The sequence below is a fragment of the Xenopus laevis genome, chromosome 1L, assembly GCF_017654675.1.
Source record: "Xenopus laevis strain J_2021 chromosome 1L, Xenopus_laevis_v10.1, whole genome shotgun sequence".
Classification (NCBI taxonomy): Eukaryota; Metazoa; Chordata; class Amphibia; order Anura; family Pipidae; genus Xenopus; species Xenopus laevis.
Window position 1 is genome coordinate 58,873,578 of NC_054371.1, and position 19,522 is coordinate 58,893,099.

The following is a 19,522-nucleotide window of genomic DNA, read 5'->3' on the forward strand; positions in this document are numbered from 1 at the left end:
AGGGCTGTCTGTTCAAAGCGTTCCCATTTAAAACATTGCGAAAACTGGACAGAAATCCAGCCAGTTGCATATAAGTGATGTAATAACCCTGACCCAGCATCATAACTCCACGACATCATCACTGATGTCATCATGCCCACCTAACCATCACTGCTCCACCCCCAATGCTATCTGCCCCGCCCCTTTGTTCGGGATTAGCCACTGGCAAAGGTGGCAACCCTAACCCCCATGCAAAACATTGGAACAAAAGATTGAGGAGTGATTATTCTCAGTCAGTGCTGCGTCAGACTGGTGTAAGCGTCTATAGTCTGTTGCTTTACATTTGCAATGGGAGGCCAGCACTAGCACCCAATATTGTATTGTCTTTACTTTGTGCCACTCCATTAGGCTGTTTGAGTGGGAGATTAGATTGACTCTGCATTTAATGCAAAGGTTACGTATGTGGATAAGGCATTTACTCTAATAGGGGTTGGAAAGGCAGAGGATGACGAAATGCAGTAGCAAGTAATAGAGTGCAAATACCGGATGCAATAAATCTGTTTGGCCAAACATAGTATAAAATAATCAATTGTATACAGAAGTGACTCCAGTTGTCAGTGTGAGCAAAATTGGTTCATCATAGAAAGAATTTTTTCATATGAAATAGAGATACGTGTTCGAAGCAACTTTTCAGTTGATCTTCATTATTAATTGTGTATGCTTTCTTAATTATTTGCCTTCCTGTTCTGCCTTTTCCAGATTGCAGCTGGAAAAACTACCTGCTTATGGGGTCTCTGACCCAGCAACAGAAACACAGATTATGAGGTTTTCAATTTTATTGTTATACTTATTTTTTTGTATTACCAATCTTTTTGGTTACAAGGGTAGTAAAACCCTAGCAATCAGATAGCAGTTGAAGTTTTAAGCCTGAGAGCTATAGAAGAAAATGTGTAAATGCTTAAAAAAGAAAATACAACCACCAGCAACAAATACCGGTATGGGATTATCCGGAAACCCATTATCCAGAGAACTTCGAATTACGGAAAGGCCATCCCTATAGACTCCATTATAATCAAATAAACCAAATTTTTAAAAGCGATTTCCTTTTTCTCTGTAATAGTAAAACCGTACCTTGTACTTAATTCAAACTATATATTATATAATTCATTTTTATTAGAATCCGCTTATTTTGTTCATTTAAAGTTTATTTAATGTTTACATTTTTCTAGTAGACTTAAGGTATAAAGATCCAAATTACAGAAAGATCCGTTATCCGGAAACCCCCAGGTCCCCAGAATTCTGGATAACAGGTCCCATACCTGTATATCTAATAAAAACATTGACTGTAATAGTTCAGCGTAACAATGCAGTCTTATAAAAACATTAAAACGAATTGCAAATTGTCTTAGAATATGTATGTATGTTTTTATTTGTAAAGCGCTACTTGAGAATACTGGTGTCTACATCAAATTAGGAAATCGCTTTTCAATGTACTTCCCCTTTAAGTCTTATTTGGGATTCAGCGTTAAAGATAAACAACATTTCCAATGTAATGGCAAGTGCTGGCATCCAGTTTTGGTGGTGGAGCGGGTGTTCTTAAACTGAACAGAAGTTGTATTTCTTAGGATGGTGATGGAACATTCTGAAAGGGTTGTTTTAGCATCTTTTCTCATCACTGAGACAAAACATTTTGGATTGGCAATAGCAAAGTAAGGGATAATTGCTTTGAATATCAGAAGCAGCTGCCATGAGTTTTGACTCTTGAAATTTGGAACTGAGGCAGAAGCAAAAAACACTACACCCTTTTCATTTTGCATAAACACCTACTTTCTAGTTGGATTGAAATGCTCTTTCAGTATTGTGTGTCCCGGCCACATACACCAGGCTTGTGTCTGTGTTGGTGTGCTAATAAGGATATATATTGTTGTGGGGTAAAGTCGGTAATTGTTTTCAGTTAAGAGATGGAATGAATAATTGATGAATAAAGTCTTCCCTCTACATGCAGTTGAATACAGCCTTGTTGGATGCAAATATGAGCAGAAGCTCAATAAATCACTGGCCTTGAGTTAATATAGAACACCTAGGTAATTCAAATGCCTCTACATATAGCAAATAAGAGCCTAATGCCCTCTGCTTCTGAGCAGCATGTGTAATAATCCCTATTATTAATTGATTCTTTACCCATTTATGTTCCAGTATGGAGACAATGCTTTGCTTATACCTAGCAAAGTCATTTGCATTCATAACACATCATAGGAGTGTCTGTTTTTATTATAAGCAGTGGCTGCAGGTTTGCATGCAAACTACTTCCTACTGTGTTACTCGGATATAAAGTGGCACCTGCCAGTTTCAGGGAATGGATGAGTGCATAGAAAAATTGTCTGGCTTGTAACCCACCAGTTATTGTTGAACTACTATTCACGGACTGAGCATGCTAGATGTGGGATTGTGAGGTTTTTAGCGAAACAACAGCTGGAGGACTACATTATTAACCTCACTACCATAAAGCATTGTGCTGCTTACACTGCGAGCTTTGTTATTTGAATAGGAGCCATCTATATAGTAGGAATGATTACCAATATAGAGCGTTGAACAGGCAAGTAAAGCTCGGTGAATCTCCTTAAAAGGGGTGGTTCACCTTTTGGTTATCTTTTAGTATGTTATTGAATGGCCAGTTCTAAGCAATGTTTCAATTATTTATTTTTAATTTTTATAGTTTTTAATTATTTGCCGCCTTCTAACTCTTTTCAGCTTTCAAATGGGGGTCAGTGACCCCATCTAAAAAAACAAATGTTCCGTAAGGCTAAACATTTATCGTTATACCTACTTTATATTGCTCCTTTTTCTATTCAAACCCTCTCCTATTCCTAATCCAGTCTCTTATTCAAATCAGTTAATGGTTACTATGGTAATTTGGACTCTAGCAACCAGATTGCTGAAATAACAAACTGAAGAGCTGCTGAATAAAAAGCTTAATAACCAAAAAAACACAAATAATAAAAAATGAAAAATAATTGCAAATTGTCTCAGAATATCACTCTCTATATTATACTAAATGTTAATTTAAAGGTGAACAACCCCTTTAAGCACAGCTTTAGTTCCTTTTCTTTTTTTGGCATAGTTCTGGCTTAACTTCTATGCCATGTGCAAATTCAGTGAGCTCAACGGCACCGCTTTAACAGTGTGCAGCCCAGCTCTCCGCAGAGTTTCACACCTCTAAGTAAATATTACAGGGGACAGAGGTGCTGCAAGTGAAGGGAAACATGTTGCCTTGGAGCTGCAGTACTGTAATTATTCCAGTGTGCTCCAAATTCCAAATTGATTTCAAGCTCTAACAGATGATCTTTTCCAGGATAAAAAGTAGGCATGCATCAAATCCAGTATTGGGATTCAGTTGAATCCTTCGTGAAAATTCAGCTGAATAACAATCCAAACCCTGATTTGGATATGCAAATTTGGTTTGGGAAAGGAAAAAGTTTTTTTCAACACCCTTGTTTTGTGACAAAAAGTCACGTCATTTCCCTTTTCCACCCCTAATTTACATATTCAAATTTGGATTTGGTTCGCCCAGGTACAAGGAATCCTGGATTCGGTGCATCCCTAATAAAACCCATTCAGAACCAGTAACTAGTCCTAAAATCAAATATATTTTGCATAGCTGTAGTTTCATTATTTTGTAGTTTAAGTGCTTGCTCTCTAAACAGCTTCCCTTTATTTTCGCAGGTACCATCTTCCTGATATTGTTAACTATGGTATGGTTCTATGCACCAACCCAGTAGCAACGACCATCCACTGCCATCCTACAGCCTCTAAGCACTTGCCTAATTGCCAACAAACTTTAGACGAAAAAGTTGTGGGACGTGCGATCTGGGCATGAATTGAAAGACTCTGAGAGACCTCTGACAGATTTTAAGAGGAACAAGTCTAGTGATAAATGGATTGCATTGCAAATAACTGGATATAAGGCTTTATAACTAACTAAGGCTTTTCAATTTTGAGGAAAAGACTTGTGATATTTTCCCATCGTCATGAAGAAGATGATCTTCTCCTGATGGTAGCACAAGTGAATGGTTTTTGGACGTGACCTCAAGATATTTGCTCCAACCCAAAGAGAATCCAGACTGCCTCCATAACAGCTGTTTTTTTGCTGTCTGACACCTAAAGCAGGTGAGGTTTATGTATTCTTGCAGGATTCTTTTGTTCGTATTGGTTATACCTTAAATACTGAAACATTGAATTATTTTTAGAAGCTTAAAGGGGTTCACCTTTAACTTTTTTTAATCTGTTATAGAATGGCTAAGTCTAAGCAATTTGCTCTCATTTATTAATTTTTATAGTTTTTGAATTGTCTATTTTTCTTCTGATTCTTTCCAGTTTTCAAATGGGGGTCACTGACCCCTTCTAAAAAAAATGCTCTGTAAGGTGACAAAGTGAATTTTATTGCTGCTTTTTATAACTAATCTTCGTATTCAGGCCATCTCCTGTTGATATTCCAGTCTACCATTCAAACCAGTGCATGGCTGCTAGGGTAATTTGTACCCTAGCAACCAGATTGCCGAGTTTGCAAACTAAAGAGCTGCTGACTAAAAATCTAAATAACTCAGAAACCGCAACTAATAAAAAAGGAAAATGAATTGCAAATGGTCTCTGCATATTACTCACTACATAATACTAAAAGTTAGTTTAAAGGCGAACAACTCCTTTAATGAACTGCTGTCTAATGTTGCACCAGAAAAAATATGGGATGTGAGCAATATTTACTGCTGGGGAGTTAAGGCCCCCAAACACGGGCCGATAAAAGCTGCCGACAGTCGGCAGCTTATTGCCCCGTTTGAGGCCATCCAACGAGTGTCTGAAAGTCTGCCAGGGTAAAAAATCCTGTTGGATTGCGGCCGCATTGGTTTGTTGATGCGGTCCTGCGATCTGACCGCCCATATGGCCTCCATTCTGATCTGATAGTTGGGCCCTAGGGCCCACGATCGAATCAGCCCGATATGGCCCACCTCAATGTGGGCATATTGGGGAGAGATTGCCAAATGAGTGAACCTCCCTGTGTATGGCCACCTTTACTGTTATTGCAATTTATAGCAGCCTATTTAGACTATTATGTCCAATTGTTCTTCTTACTTCTAAGTTCTGCCTCTTCCTCAATGCCCATGTAAGCCCCATGGCTCCATTTCCATGTGGCCTGTATGTGGTGTCAATTAGGTGGTGGCCTTAATGACCAGTATAGCCTGTGAGATGAATTTCCGTGGACATAATTTGTCTGCATGATATAGATGTGCCTGGGAATCTGTATAACAGTATTGACTTTGGGATTATGTTACTTTCTAACATAGGGAGAATACAAGCTTAAAGCTACGTCTGCTACTTTCCATGTTGTGCTATGTTGAATGCATTGCCCCTATTTATGGACATATGTATTCAGATATGTAGAATATATTACATATTACAGGTGTTGATTATTTTTATTATTAATTGCTCTTAAGGAGGTAGCATAACGATTTTGAAGAAGTATACCTATGGTATTTAGAATGACTTAAAATGTAAATCCCTTATAATAATTGGTTTAAAATGTATATAAGGTTTTGTGTCATACTGGGGTGTGTCTACTACTTGTTGGTATTCTACAATGTCATCTCACCAGAGCTGTGTGTGTTTTTTTTTTTCTTTCTTTTTTTTAATAATAAGACACAGTAACATGTTTGTACTTCTAAATGGCCTTTAACTCCAACAATCCAAGTTTACACTTTATATACAGGTATGGGATCTGTTATCCAGAAACCTGTTATTCACAAAGCTCCAAATTAAAGGAAGGCCATCATCAAATAATCAAATAATTATGATTTTTAAAAATTGATTTCCCTTTTCTCTGTAATAAAACAATATCTTGTTCTTGATCCAAACGTAGATATCACCAATCCTTATGAAATGCAAAACAATCCTATCAGGAATTATTTTTAAGTAGACTTATGTATGGAGATCCATATAATGTAAAGATCCCTTATTTGGAAAACCCAGGTCCTGAGCATTGTGGATAACCAGTCCCATACCTGTATTTTGAATGCAGTCAAAACATATAGTTAAATGTTCTAATTACATTCTAGCAATCGTTTCCTGTAATTGTTTAATGCTCATTCAAATATATACATAAGACCTTTCACCAAAAGTGCTGTTTGTGAAATACTGCAAAAGTTTTCCCAATTGTTTGAATAGAAGATACAAAAATATATATTTTTCAGCATGCAGGAAAACCATTTAAGGCACCCTGGATACTTTATTTTGCAAGATGCTTTTGAAAAGCTAAGGGAAAATCTTAATTTTTGTGACAGTAAAGGTTACTCAGTGATACAGAAAATGTCATGTAAATTTGCCATCTTCTAGAAAATTTTACATAGGTATCTCATAATGTCACAAAACTTTTTCCTTCCAAATACAAGACATTTGAAGCAAAAACTCTATATCTGTGTACACAAGGATCTACCATATTTGCAGACTATTTGTGCACACGTATTGTATTTAGAAGCCAAGAATTCATTACAGTATGTTTCAGAAGACTCAGTTTGGTACAGGTATGGGTCTGTTATCCAGAATGCTTGGGACCTGGATAAAGTGAATTTCCCTAATTAGGATCTTCATAACTGAAGTCTACTAAAAAATCATGTAAACAATTAATAAACCCAATAGGCTGGTTCTGCTTGCAATAGGGATTTACTATATCTTAGTTTGGATCAAGTACAAGGTACTGTTTTATTATTACAGAGATAAAGGAAACAGTTGTTACAAATTTGAATGAAATTGAGCTTTCTGGATAACGGGTTTCCGGATAACAGATCTCATACCTGTACATGATATTGTCTTATTACAGAGAAAAAGAGAATAATTTTTAAAAATGTGATTTATTTGCTATAGGAGATAGGCTTCCTGTAATTATGAACTTTCTAGATGAACAGATCCTATACCTGTAATTTATTCTTCTAATGCAATGCATTGGTGTACAGGTTGGTGTAGGGAACCTTTTGTAGTACAATATACAATTAAACAATTATACAATAATGCTATTATGTGGGTGGGTATATTGGGTATGTGTATTATTGTTTTCTGGTTTTGCGGTTAATATAAAACTATAACGCTGCTTGAAATGCTCATGATCTTGACATTTTCCCTGATTTATGGCCCAATAAAAAAGGAATATTTACTATAATCCAACAAAAATCCTTAAAGCTTCTTGACCTTTTTCACATTTTCTTGCCATTGAAGAAAACCACGTTTTCAAACCTATTTTTTTCAGCATTATTTTCCACATAAAAATGCTCTAGAAAATGTTATGCATGAATTTTCCACCATTGTCATTTGTGAGACTTTATAATGTGCATGTCAAGAAGTATTTGCAATTTTTTAACTTGAACTTGAAAGAAACGCTGACAAAAATACCTGTTTTTATTTTTTTTATATATATTTTTTTAAATATTTGTAATGAATGTTAAAAATTGACCTGCAGAAAGAACAGAATATGTATAATGAAGCAGGGGGGAAAACATGACCTTTAATAAATCTGGTTTTGAAGTTTGCAGTTCTAATTTGTGGTATTTGTCTAGGCACAAGCCCTTCCCAGTATTGTCTACTATAATAGAAAAGGGAATAGTGTTGAAGGATAGAACAATGTTATACTTGGATACCTAAGATAATTTATTTATTGCCCTCTGTTTCCACCACATGGTGGAATACTGACCTTTAAGTGTGATAATGGGATGTTGGCTAAAAGGAGATATACCATGGCACTAATAAAGGGCCAATAACACCAACAAAAATTTCGCCCTGTACTAGTACAATTATGAAATGCAGTTCTGTGTTGACATGCAGGCTGCTATCCAAGTTCCAGTAGGGCTGTATGGCCCACATAGCATAGTAGAAAATATATAGAACTGTTGCTGCAAAGAAACATTTTATTTCCACTTGTTGAACTGACCTATTTCCTCTCTAAATACAAATTTTGGCAGTTTCACTTTGCAGCACTGCAACCCTTTAAAAGTTGTATTACAGTATGTATGTTTTGATATTGTCTGTGCATTGGCTTCATCTGTAGCAGTTCAATAACCATCAGTTTTCTCTATTTCAGCCTTATCAGCCCATGCATGCTCCCTTTCACTTTAACGAAGTCACCTTTCACTGCTTTTTGAGCCAAAAACATATATTTCAACATTATACAGGTATGGGATCCGTTATCCGGAAACCCGTTATCCAGAAAGCTATAATCCAATTTTTAAAAAAATGATTACCCTTTTTATCTGTAATAATAAAACCGTACCTTGTACTTGATCCCAACTAAAATATAATTAATCCCTATTGGAAGCAAAATCAGCCTATTGGGTTTATTTAATATTGCAGGACTTCCTAGTAGACTTAAGGTATGAAGATACAAATTACAAAAGATCCCTTATCTGGAAAACCCCAGGTCCTGAGTATTCTGTATAACAGGTCCCATACCTGTAATGGCCTCTTTTAGCAGTATAAGGCAGTCAGTTAGAAATGACAGATGTTTGCGCATTTCTGCCTGTTTGTTTGTTTATTATGATCAAACTCAGTGTTTTGTTGTTGACCATATATTTAAATTAGTCTTTATTTGTTTTATTTGTCCCAAAACGAGTTTATCAATACATTCTCTATTGCAATGTTTTGTTGCAGAGCTGGTAAGGGACTGTTGTCTACAAAAAAATGCTTTTTAACAATGTGAGAGTAATATGAAATTGGCTTGGCTGATATTTTATTGTATAATTGTAGGCTTTGCGGTACAGTGCAGACACTAGCATTGTATTTCAAATATGCCATTGGCATTCACCTAATGATCACAGTAAAACCTTCTCAGACTGTAACAGGGTGTGTGAGCTAATATTTTAGAAAGTAAACACTCTACTCCCTAGTTCCTACAAGTAAGAAATAATATACAAGGCAGCTCTTTTTAAAATCAACTTGTTAAAAGAATTTAGAAATTAAACCACTGATACACACCGTAGCTTCTTATCCCCATCCCAGGCTAAACAAGAATACTATAGTACACTCATAAATAATAATAAATCCAACCCACAATGCTTGTTTTGGATATTCAACTCACCACTCCATCCCTCTAAAAGTGAAACAGTAATATCGGAACATACCCACAATGGACTGACCTATATTCTCACTCTTCCTAAATCTCCTCTTTCCCCTTTCAACTCTTTTGATCTTATAACCAAGTCTGAAGTCTCAAAACTTCTCTTGTCCTCTCCTTTAACAACTTGCTCCTTGATCCTATGCCATCTCCTCTACTTAAAAAGTGTGCCCCTGTCCTTACTCCAGCACTACCTTTTGGAACACTAGAAAATTAGTCTAGTCTTGTTACCTACTGGATAATGTCTTTACTTTGTGCACTTTCCCCCTCCAATTTGTGCCTGTATGTTAGCCACACGACTTAGACTGTAAGCTCTACAGGGCAGGGTCCTCTTTCCTGCTGTGGCTCTTGCCACATAGCACTAAAGCTCTGTATCCTTATATGAGCTCTGTGTGCTGCATATATTTATTGTATTTATTTACTGAATTGTCCTCCTTGTGTGTACTTTTCATATATTTTACTTTTATGCATTGTACTACGCTGCAGCTCATTAATAGCGATTTACAAATAGTAAACTACTTGGTTGCTAGGGACAACTTAACCTAGTCACCAGGCACAGGCTTGAAAGTTTGAATTGGCGAGGGTCTCAACAAATCCTAGGCTGAAAATGTATTCTTCTTTCAGTTGTATAAATGTGTATATTCATTGGTATAATTACTATGTACTATATTTTTTTGACACTATACTACCTTTCTCTGTAAGCAACTTTGATTATGAGCTCTGTATAAACAGCACCCTCCTACACTAAGCTGCAAGATGGCATTGCTAACCATCATGCCACAAGTTAATATGTGAAATCCATGGATTCCTATATACCAGTGCTGTCTATTATAAATATGTAATAAACCTAAGTGCATGGGAATGTGATGTGCCTGCTCCTAATATATATGAAATGTTTGTTTATGGAAAGCTGTCAAGTAATGGATGCCTGCTGGTTGATTTCTATTAATTACTAGAATAGTAGCAAGCTTTGTCTTTTTTTTATTACATGAATCAATACGGTAAGCTTTTTATGTTATACTTTAGTTTTAATTCTCCTTTAACGTCCATATATCTGTATAATAATCTATATATCTATATAATAAGCATTAACCACAGTAAAATTACCGTTTCATACAATTAATATACTTATAAAGCTCATGACCCAGCCATGTCATTTTACTATACCACTGTCATCATAAAAAAAAAAAAATATTGCTCATCTACACCAACTGGGCCATCCTTTTAGGTGTGTGTCTTTGAACAGATCTTACAGATTTGTATGTTTCTGAAAATTCTTCACCTCCTCTTGTATTTTTGGGGGGGGGGGGGTGGTTTGTAAATTCAGAGATGCACATGCCATTTCAAATACAAAGGACCATGATATATACACCGGTTCTTCCTATATTATAAACCTTTTAACGATTACCTTTCCTGACAAACCAAAGTCTTCATTTTTATACCACAACTGGGCACCCATAGTGTTCCCTGAGTGTGTTGATATATTAGTGGTTGCAGTTAGTCGGCAGCAAAACATTTCTTAATCTGACAGCATGTATTTAAGATCAGAATTCTATTAATCAAAATGGCAGTGGCGGTTATTTATTATACAGAGCAATAGCAATGCTATGTTGAGGCTTTCCTGTTTTCCTTTTTTTTTCTTTTTTTTTTTTTTTGGAAAAAACAAGTCTCTCAGCCCAATAACCTGTATTCAGATTTTTACACTTTCCTTAACTGTTGACTCTACAGTCGTTGGTAATCTCATCCATTCACTATTTGATCATTTATAATGTGTGTTAACATGAGACATGATGCTTCAAACCATATTTCATACCTTGGGAGTAGCTGTACTATGGCATGACACACTTCTGATTCCTATAGCTTGAACAGAGGAGTGGGGGTAACAAATCAGCTGCTCTTACTACATGACCAAACCATCCAGTGAAGTCTGTAACATGTATGAGCCCTTTAGGGACCTTGGGTCCTCAGATCTTCTGGACTACAATTGATGTGACTGCACTACAATCAGATGTGTTGGGGTTTTAGTCCAGGGACATCTGTGAACCAAGACAGGACTTTGGGGTTATCTGTTCAGCCACCTAGTTGTTGATGAATAATGCTCACTTGTTCCCCCACCCCCAACCTGCGGCTAATGTGTGATATATATATATATATATATATATATATATATATATATATATATATATATAATATAGCTCGCTAAAGGCTAACACCGAAATATATCCTTTGCTAAACCTAAGAGTAGTACTGTACCTTTTATATATTATGGCGAATTTGTACAGAAGGATCTATCTGCAACATAATAGCATCTTTCAGTCGTACACAACCAATACCAACATTCTTCTGTTCCTTAGTAAGTGAGCTGGTGGAAGATTTGTAAAATGAAAATAAGAAAATGTTATAAGGTTAAAAATCACTTTGCCCCTTATTTCTTATATGAAGAATAAAGACCTTAGAGACAAATCAATACAAAATAATAAACATTTTTAGCTTATGAATGATTCCCAAATAAAGTTCAGTTTTGTAGATGTACCTATTTTATCACCAGTGGGATAGAGACTCTCTATCTTGTTTGTTGTTTCCATATACAACCATATTAGAACTATTACTGTTGTTGTCATCATTAACATTATTTTGATTACAATTTTTAATGTGCCACCACTCTCCACAGGGCTGCACAAGTACAGGAGAAGCCCCATACATATTGCATACAGGTACTGATCAATACAGGAGGTAGAGGTCTCTGCTCATTAGAGCTTTCAATCTGCTGAAAAGCTAGCCACACATGGAGTGACAAGGTCACTGAATTAATTTGTTCCAAATAGAAGTGGCAGCCTGTGTGGCCCCGTGCAGTCATTTGAGCAATGAGTTTATGATGTGGGTGGTCAGTCAATACAGATAAATCCTTTTTGTCCAAATCAGCATACGGTATCACCTCTTTAGTGATGCAGTTGTCTTTGGGACAGTGATCTTAACAGCTCATCCAAATGCATGGCTGGGTTGCAGAAGATCAGATGGAGCTGCCCAATGGTCTGCAGATTATAAAATAAGTCCTGTATGTGAGCAGCTTGTTCCCAATTCAGCAGTGATCTACAGGTGGCCTTCATGTTGCATGTACTGCAGGTCTATTGGCTGGCTCCTTCTCGGGACTGGATAAGCTCCTCTAATTTTAAAACAGAGTAACTACCAAAAGATTAACATTTCCTTGCTTCCCAGCTCTCCTTCACCAGAGGATAACGTTATTGTTCTTGGTTCCTTTTACAATCCAGTCTTTCTGTTGAGGGGAGCAGTTTCTATTTTAAACCGGGAACAGAAACATACCAAGTGAGATCCCTCATTAGGGCTTCTGATATTTCTTGCTTTAACAAAAGGTTGCTTTATTGGTAGCTTTAATGAACAAATCACTTTATTGGCGAAAGCATACTGGTTGCTTTGTAGGTCTCAACAGCAAGGAATTCTTCTTTCAATTCAGTATTGTGCAGAAGAAGGGAAGTGATAGCGCTGACCTTCCCTTAATGTTCAAATTCTTTTTTTGAACGATTATTATTTTGACGTTTTAGTTGTAAAAAAGTGTTAAAATATTGCTTCATTGTATTTCTTCCATTTAAATATTCTGACAGGGAAATAGGACAAACATGTCTGTAATTTACAGGCCTTACTTGGCACTTTGATTGTTGCAATAACTGTGCAGAAGGCAAAGAATAATACCGGTAATTTTAAATGAGCGTTCGATTAATCCTATTTTTAACATACAGAGGATACTGTACACCCTACTACAGTTTATAAGAGTCACCAAAGGGTTCCATGATCAGGAGTTGCATTTTAGTTAATGGGAAAGATGTTATTTTAGTGGTAAAAAAAAAAAAATCTGTATAGTGCAAATGAATGTAATTAGGCTAGTGTAATAAAGTTACTGTATATTTGCCTCCCCCTCGCCTACCGATACCTGCCCTGAAGGTTACTATTTCAGAAGAGCTGCACCTTTGATAGTCCTGCTTATTACTACAATAGCCTCTGTTGCTAGGGACAGAGTTTAGCTCTGAAATTTACCTCCGATGTTGTTCTGCTGGTTCTGTTTCTGTACTTAGGAGGAGACTGTGTGTCTTCTACGCTGCTGTTCCCACACCATGCCTGTTTGGGAGGTGTGCAAAGCTTTGTGTACCGTTATTATGAAAGGTCTTCTGTTTTTTCAGGGATGTCTTGGTGCTTCTGTTTGGTGTTTACATGGATTTCTATGGGTGCTACCCTGACAACAGTGTCTACAGTATTGCTGTTTGGCTGTCACTTTTAGTTATAACGGTGAGATCTGACATGAAAGTGTGTCGAGATCTGACATGAAAGTGTGTTGTTTATAAGGATATAATTTACAGTTAGGCGTATTGCTAATACTGAAGAATAAATAGCAAATAATGTACCCCCAATTTTAAAATAAAAGGACATTATAAAGCTGTTCATACACTGGCAGCTGAGGAGTTATATGGCCATGGTCATGAGGGTGAAGGCCGGAGGCTTTTATACAGGTCATAGAACTCATAAGCGACTTCTGATATTTTCATATTTTACAAAAGGATGTTCATCTCTCCTGTTTATTATATATGTACAGTATAAAATACGAGCCATGAATATCCTGATAATGATATCCTTATAAATGCTGCTTAGTGATGTCATCGGTTATAATCGGAAGTTAGTGATGTCATTTCTGTCACGTGACTCACTAAAACATGTGTATTATAATAATTAAAGTACCCTGTTGAAAAATATGAGGGTATTAGAAGTCATCTCAGAGGTCCATGACCTGTATAAAAACACTCTGCTTTCATATGGTCATGGAACTCCTCGGCAACTTATAATATCCTTATATTTTACAATAGGGAGTACATTATTCACTATATAATATCACATATATCACAGTGCTGCATGCATTCCCTGTCTTGAAAGTTTTAAACTGAGGTACTCTATACTATAGGCAACTATTGGCAGTAAATAGTCCCCGTTATTCCAAGTTGCAAAGTTTGAATTTACTCCATTAGGAGAAGGTTGAGGTAATGGACTTTTAGTTACAGGTGACTGAGGTATAACCGGAAAGTAACTCGTATAGAATTAGAGGGCTAGTTCCCCTTCCAAATACTCTTCACTCTTCAGTTCAGTTGTCTTCAGATTTTTTCCAAAATTACATTTCAAATGTTCCTGTCTCTGGCAGACTGGCAGCTCAGTAATTCAGGTGCAGATTGTGCTACATTAGTTGATACATTTTTCAGCAGCATCTGTGGAATATTGCCAACTATTGTATCAATTCTAACTGCTGCCTTTAGGCTAAGGTCACATCGGGCAATAAGTCGCCCGCGATTTTTAAAAGCGAGTCCTGGCGACAAGTTGTTCGTTTTGTTGACACATCAAGATTCATGCAAATCGCGAGCTAATATGTACACAGCTTCCTGGTAAAAGTCACTCTAAACTTTCTTTCTGCACAAAGGCGATTGCCTTGTCGCTACGAATTTCTTTTAAAAATCGCGGGCGACTTATCGCCCAGTGTGACCTTAGCCTTAATGAAACTTAGTGATTCTGCTCAACAGGGCCAAAGATAAGAAATGTATCAACTAATGTATCAATTTAGAACAGTTTACAGAGTCGGCGACCCCCCCCCCCACTCCCAAAACTGCTTTAGAAAGACATAAAAAGGTGAAAAAGAAACTTTAAAAAAAATGGACACAAATAGAAAGTCAATAAAAAGCATTTATTTCTGGTGTATCTGAAAACACCTGAACTGAAATAAGTGTTGGAAGGTGCACAACTCCTTTATCTCTGAAGGTAACAGAATCATTTTATTGGTTTATCAATTCACTGTTTCAGTTTGTAAGAACCATTGTAAATACATCATATCACACCTGAATTACTCTTTTAATATTTGGTTTCTGGTTTTCTTGGTTTCTGGAGTTCTAAAATTAGCCAGTCCCATTTAATGAAAGTTTTCTTTTAGCCATGGCGACATTTTGAGCATCTCCAATGACTGCCAGGCACTGTGATATGAGTTTGGTATGAGTTGGTGGCTGCAGTAAAAATATGACTTATTAGATACAACTATAAATCCACGAATCCACTAATAATCATATTTTGGCTGCGTGGATTTGAGGGAAACTTTCTGGGTATATTCTGAGCCCGATAGTATGCATAATTTGCGTTTGAATGGGAAATGTTATCCAAGTGATTAAATTTGCATTCCTTTTTCCAAACTGCTGCCATCAAATGCTTTCTTTCTGGCTCTGCATCCAGCTTTTGGTCTTAATGAGTGCACACGGTCTTTTTCAGAGATATACTGATGTGTTATTGGGTTAAAGTGAGTATTTTTTACTTGTCATTTGCTGTCATTTCATCTGTCTTTGTTTCACCCTACCTTGCTGAGTGTTGTGTTACAGCGGCTAAGGAGACATGGTGAAATACCTATAAAAGACATTCTTACGATATACCAAAATAAGCTAGCAATAAGGCTTACACTGTGGGTAACTGGAGGCATCCTAGATGGGGCTGCATTACAATTCCTAGAAGCTAAGAATAGCTAAAGCAGTGTCATCAACTGCGCATCCCTGATCCAGAGACTTGTCAGTGCGTTCCAAAGATACCAGAATATGCAGGCAAATAATTCATAAGAATAAATCCATAGTCACACTTTAAAGGAGGTTTAAACACTGTGGCTCAACCATATTGTGCTCCAGTTTTACTGGTCTACAAGTTCTAGCATACTTTTAAGGGTAAATCATGCTGGGAACTGTAGTCCAAAAACACCTTAAAGCAACTTTATTTAGAAAAAACTTTTTCCCCAAATTTTTTGAGGTCAATAGATGCAAGCAAATCACCAATGAGAATTGTACCTACTCTGTGTAAACCTGGCTCCATTTTCCTTATTTGTGCAGTTAGGAAGCATTAAAGGGGTGGTTCACCTTTAAGTTAACCTTTAGTATGTTATATGTTATAGAATAGTAATTTCTAAGCAACTTTTCCTTTGGTTTAATTATTTGCCTTCTTCTTCTGACCCTTTGCACAATTAGCTCAGTATGCTAATTAAGTATTGATTAACAAGTTTGCATCTCCTTAGGGATACCAACTCAGGGGTTTTGTCTCGCTCACACTATGTTCCATTTCGTCCGTGACCCAGAATCACACTTTGGTAGTTTCTGAAGTTTATTGGAATATATTTTGGTTTGTTTCAGGACTTTTCATTGAAGTGGTTAACAACAATTTGGGTGCAAATGAAAGGGCGCGTAGGTGATTTGTCTGTTACTTTGGTGACCTGTTTGGGGGGGGGGGTTAACAGGGTGCCACATTAGTTGACGTCTTTCACCTGCAGTAGAGAGCTGTTTATTCTGTAAGACGGCTTTAGGCCCTCTTTAAAAATGTCCTTCCTGTTTTTACATGGTGGATTAAAATGTAATATTATGCCTGTGCTCGGTAAAATATTAGTATTGCACTGCTGAAGAAAATAAATCCTTTGAGGAATGACTTAAAGGAGATCTAAACCTTTAAAATGAACATTGCTAGAAATGTTGCATTTTATTCTTTAAACTTTGCTTAAGGTTCAGCATCTCCAATAGTAATGATTCAGGCCTTCAAAGTTATGCATAGGGGTAACCATCTTGGATTTTGTTAGAGGAGTGCCTGTGGCACACATTATCAGGGTGCTCTCGGCTGCTGTTGAGAAACTAAGCTTAGGGGACGTCGCAAATCATCCAGCGGAAAATTAGGGTTACCTGTCATAGAAACTGATGCCACAGGACTGATTATTAAATTCTGATGCACGTTGCACTGGTTTCAGAACTGCCATGTATTGTTAATCTGAATATGTTATTTTTAATTAATTTATTTTTTGGAGTCTGTTTCTAAGCTCTGTGAACTGACCGCATGCAGTGATTCAGTAGAAAGAAAGACGGGGAGCTGTTGGGGCTTCTTTGGAGGAACAAATCTGTCCTGCTAAAGGACAGTGGTTGCCGTGGGCTTATACAGAACCCCATAATATAATGTGCAGTATTCGTATCTTACTTTTTTGCTACGCTTTAGTTTTCCTTTAAGAAATAAAACCTCTCGCTGGTATAAATGAAGGCTCCTGACAGTTGTGCAATAACAGGACAAATGAAACTCTCTTACTAAGCATTGCACAAATAACTGCACTACAGTTACATTTTCATGTTTCCATTATCACAAATATTACAGTTTGAATTATTTCTTTTTTAGCATTGTTTATACAAGCATTTGTAAATCCTCATTTCTGAGTTTTATCCCCCCTCCAAAAAATGACTAAACATTTCTGCATAATCTGTCAGCACAGAATAATAACAATCGGGCTAAAGATAATGTGCCTGCTACAACCGCTGTCTCTCTTCACAGTTGGAGATTGATTTGTGCCCCCTGCTGCGAAGAGATTGAAGAAGGGCAGTGAAATAAAACATGCTTTTACGTCTGTGAACAGGAACAATGCTTGGCTGCAAGTGTATGGAGGGACCATTTAGCATGAAATACAGGTAGCCTTTTATTCCGATGTGTGGCAGATTGAGTCATCCTTCTGCCATGTCAGGGATATGAGAGGATCTGTTAGGCTGTCTAGGAATTCACCATGGTGTGCCATAATTTCAGGTTTTGAGAAATGCCTTTTACTGAAATACCATGCTGCTTTCACTTTATGATGCAAGACTCAAATGACCCCACCCTTTATCAAATGGATTGCCACAAATTACTGATCCCATTTAGGAATGCTAAGAGGTAGCTGAGGTTGGACATTTCTCTTGGTCTTTTATTCAGTGAAAAATCCATGTAACAAATGTTAAAAGAATCTGGCAATTAAAATGCCTGTGTAATCACATGATCTGAATATTTATGAACTCTATCCTCTGCATAGAGCAGGGGTCCCCACCTTTTTTTACCCATGAGCCACATTGAAATGAAAAAAGGGTTGGGGAGTAACACAAGCATGAAATGTTCCTTGGATGCCAAAGGGCTGTGATTGGCTATTTCGTAGCACCTATATGGACTGACAGCCTACGGGAGGCTATGTTTGGCATTACATCTGTTTTTTTTATGCAACCAAAACTTGCCTTCAAGACTGAAATTCAAAAAGAAGCACCTGCTTTTGAGTTGACTGGGAGCAACATCCAAGGGTTAGTGACCATTGGTGTAGAGAATATACAGTAGAAACTGTGATTCACAAATATAAAATGTGCTTTTATTAAAAGCCAATGTACATTTTGGGGGCTTTTTGGTATCAAGATAAAGATTTGTAATCAAACCGGACATTTGGGTGCCATTAATATAACCTTTGCTGCTAAGTAGTGGTGCTGGTTCTGATCACACGCATCTATTACAAATCTCATAACACTTCACTAGTCATTCTTCCCTTTTTATATCCAGTGAATATTATTGTGTTGTACAGGAATGGAGCAGCAGGCTGCAGAGCTGATAATCGGAAAAAGAGTGCTGGTAGCTTGGCTGTGCAGTAAGTGAAGGGACAGGTATGCATTTGGTTTATTCCACGGCTGAATGAGGAGTATGCATGTGGGTTGTGCTGGAGGGGAAGGGCATAGAAAGAGATATTATTATACACGGTGTAAGCAAATTGTATGATTGCGACAGTCCTCCTGTTTCAAAAGAGTTAGGTCATTAACAAACTGCACAAATTTGCATTCATGGGCAACTACCGTAGTTTTCGTCTGCATTCTCAGATGGGCTGCTATAGATTACTGACCTGGGGCAAACCTGCTTCATTCATAAACGATGCCCAGAGTGTTTCGATGCATGTGCGCTGATACGTTTTACTTTTTTTTTTAATATGTGAGACATGTCCGTTCTTTATATATATATAAAAAAAAAGAACATATACTGTACCTCCTCAGACTGTATCTGTAATCCTTTCCTTTTACAGATTTCCCCTTCCCTGTCTTTCATTTGCATTGGATATACACACAGAAACAAAATGAATATTCTGTTGCTTATTTTTTTTTTTTTTTTTTTTGCTCCTTAGATTTCTTTCCTCAAGAGATTTCCTTGGATACACAGCAGGAATGTATGTGAAATGTATTTCAATCAGCAGAGTGTGACTGCTGCACAATTACAGCTGCAGATACCTGAAGAGCATTCATGTTGCATGTGCCAACTACTGGCTTTAATGGAACAATTATTCAGCTATTTGTTCACGTCTTTTTATAAAGCATTTCTCAGTACTTATAGGGGCAAAACACAAATGGAGCCGACCTCATTTCACATATTACTATGTTTTTTTTTACTTTTAGTTCTTTAGAAAATCCTCACTAAAGATCTGGCTGAATGGAATCAGAATTGTAATATTTGTTGCTAACATTTTATCTCGGATGTCCCTAGTCGTGCAAATTCCAGTTTTTATGCACAAATATTTGT

The 19,522-nt window shown here is 36.9% G+C and overlaps 1 protein-coding gene across 5 annotated transcripts in view; it reads left to right on the top strand.

Annotated features, from left to right (window-relative positions):
* The window catches only part of fbxw7.L (F-box and WD repeat domain containing 7 L homeolog), a 139,953-nt gene that overhangs the window by 1,210 nt on the left and 119,221 nt on the right, over nt 1–19,522 (top strand). Inside the window, exons 2-5 of one of the 5 annotated variants that reach the window (XM_041582615.1) lie at nt 3,703–4,146; nt 17,504–17,637; nt 18,543–18,621; nt 19,131–19,172. The gene's annotated coding sequence lies outside the window, so the exon portion shown is untranslated. Of the gene's footprint in view, nt 1–738; nt 805–3,702; nt 4,147–17,503; nt 17,638–18,542; nt 18,622–19,130; nt 19,173–19,522 lie in introns of all 5 variants that reach the window. The other 4 variants (XM_041582612.1, XM_018249543.2, XM_041582620.1 and 1 more) reach the window with 4 other exon arrangements.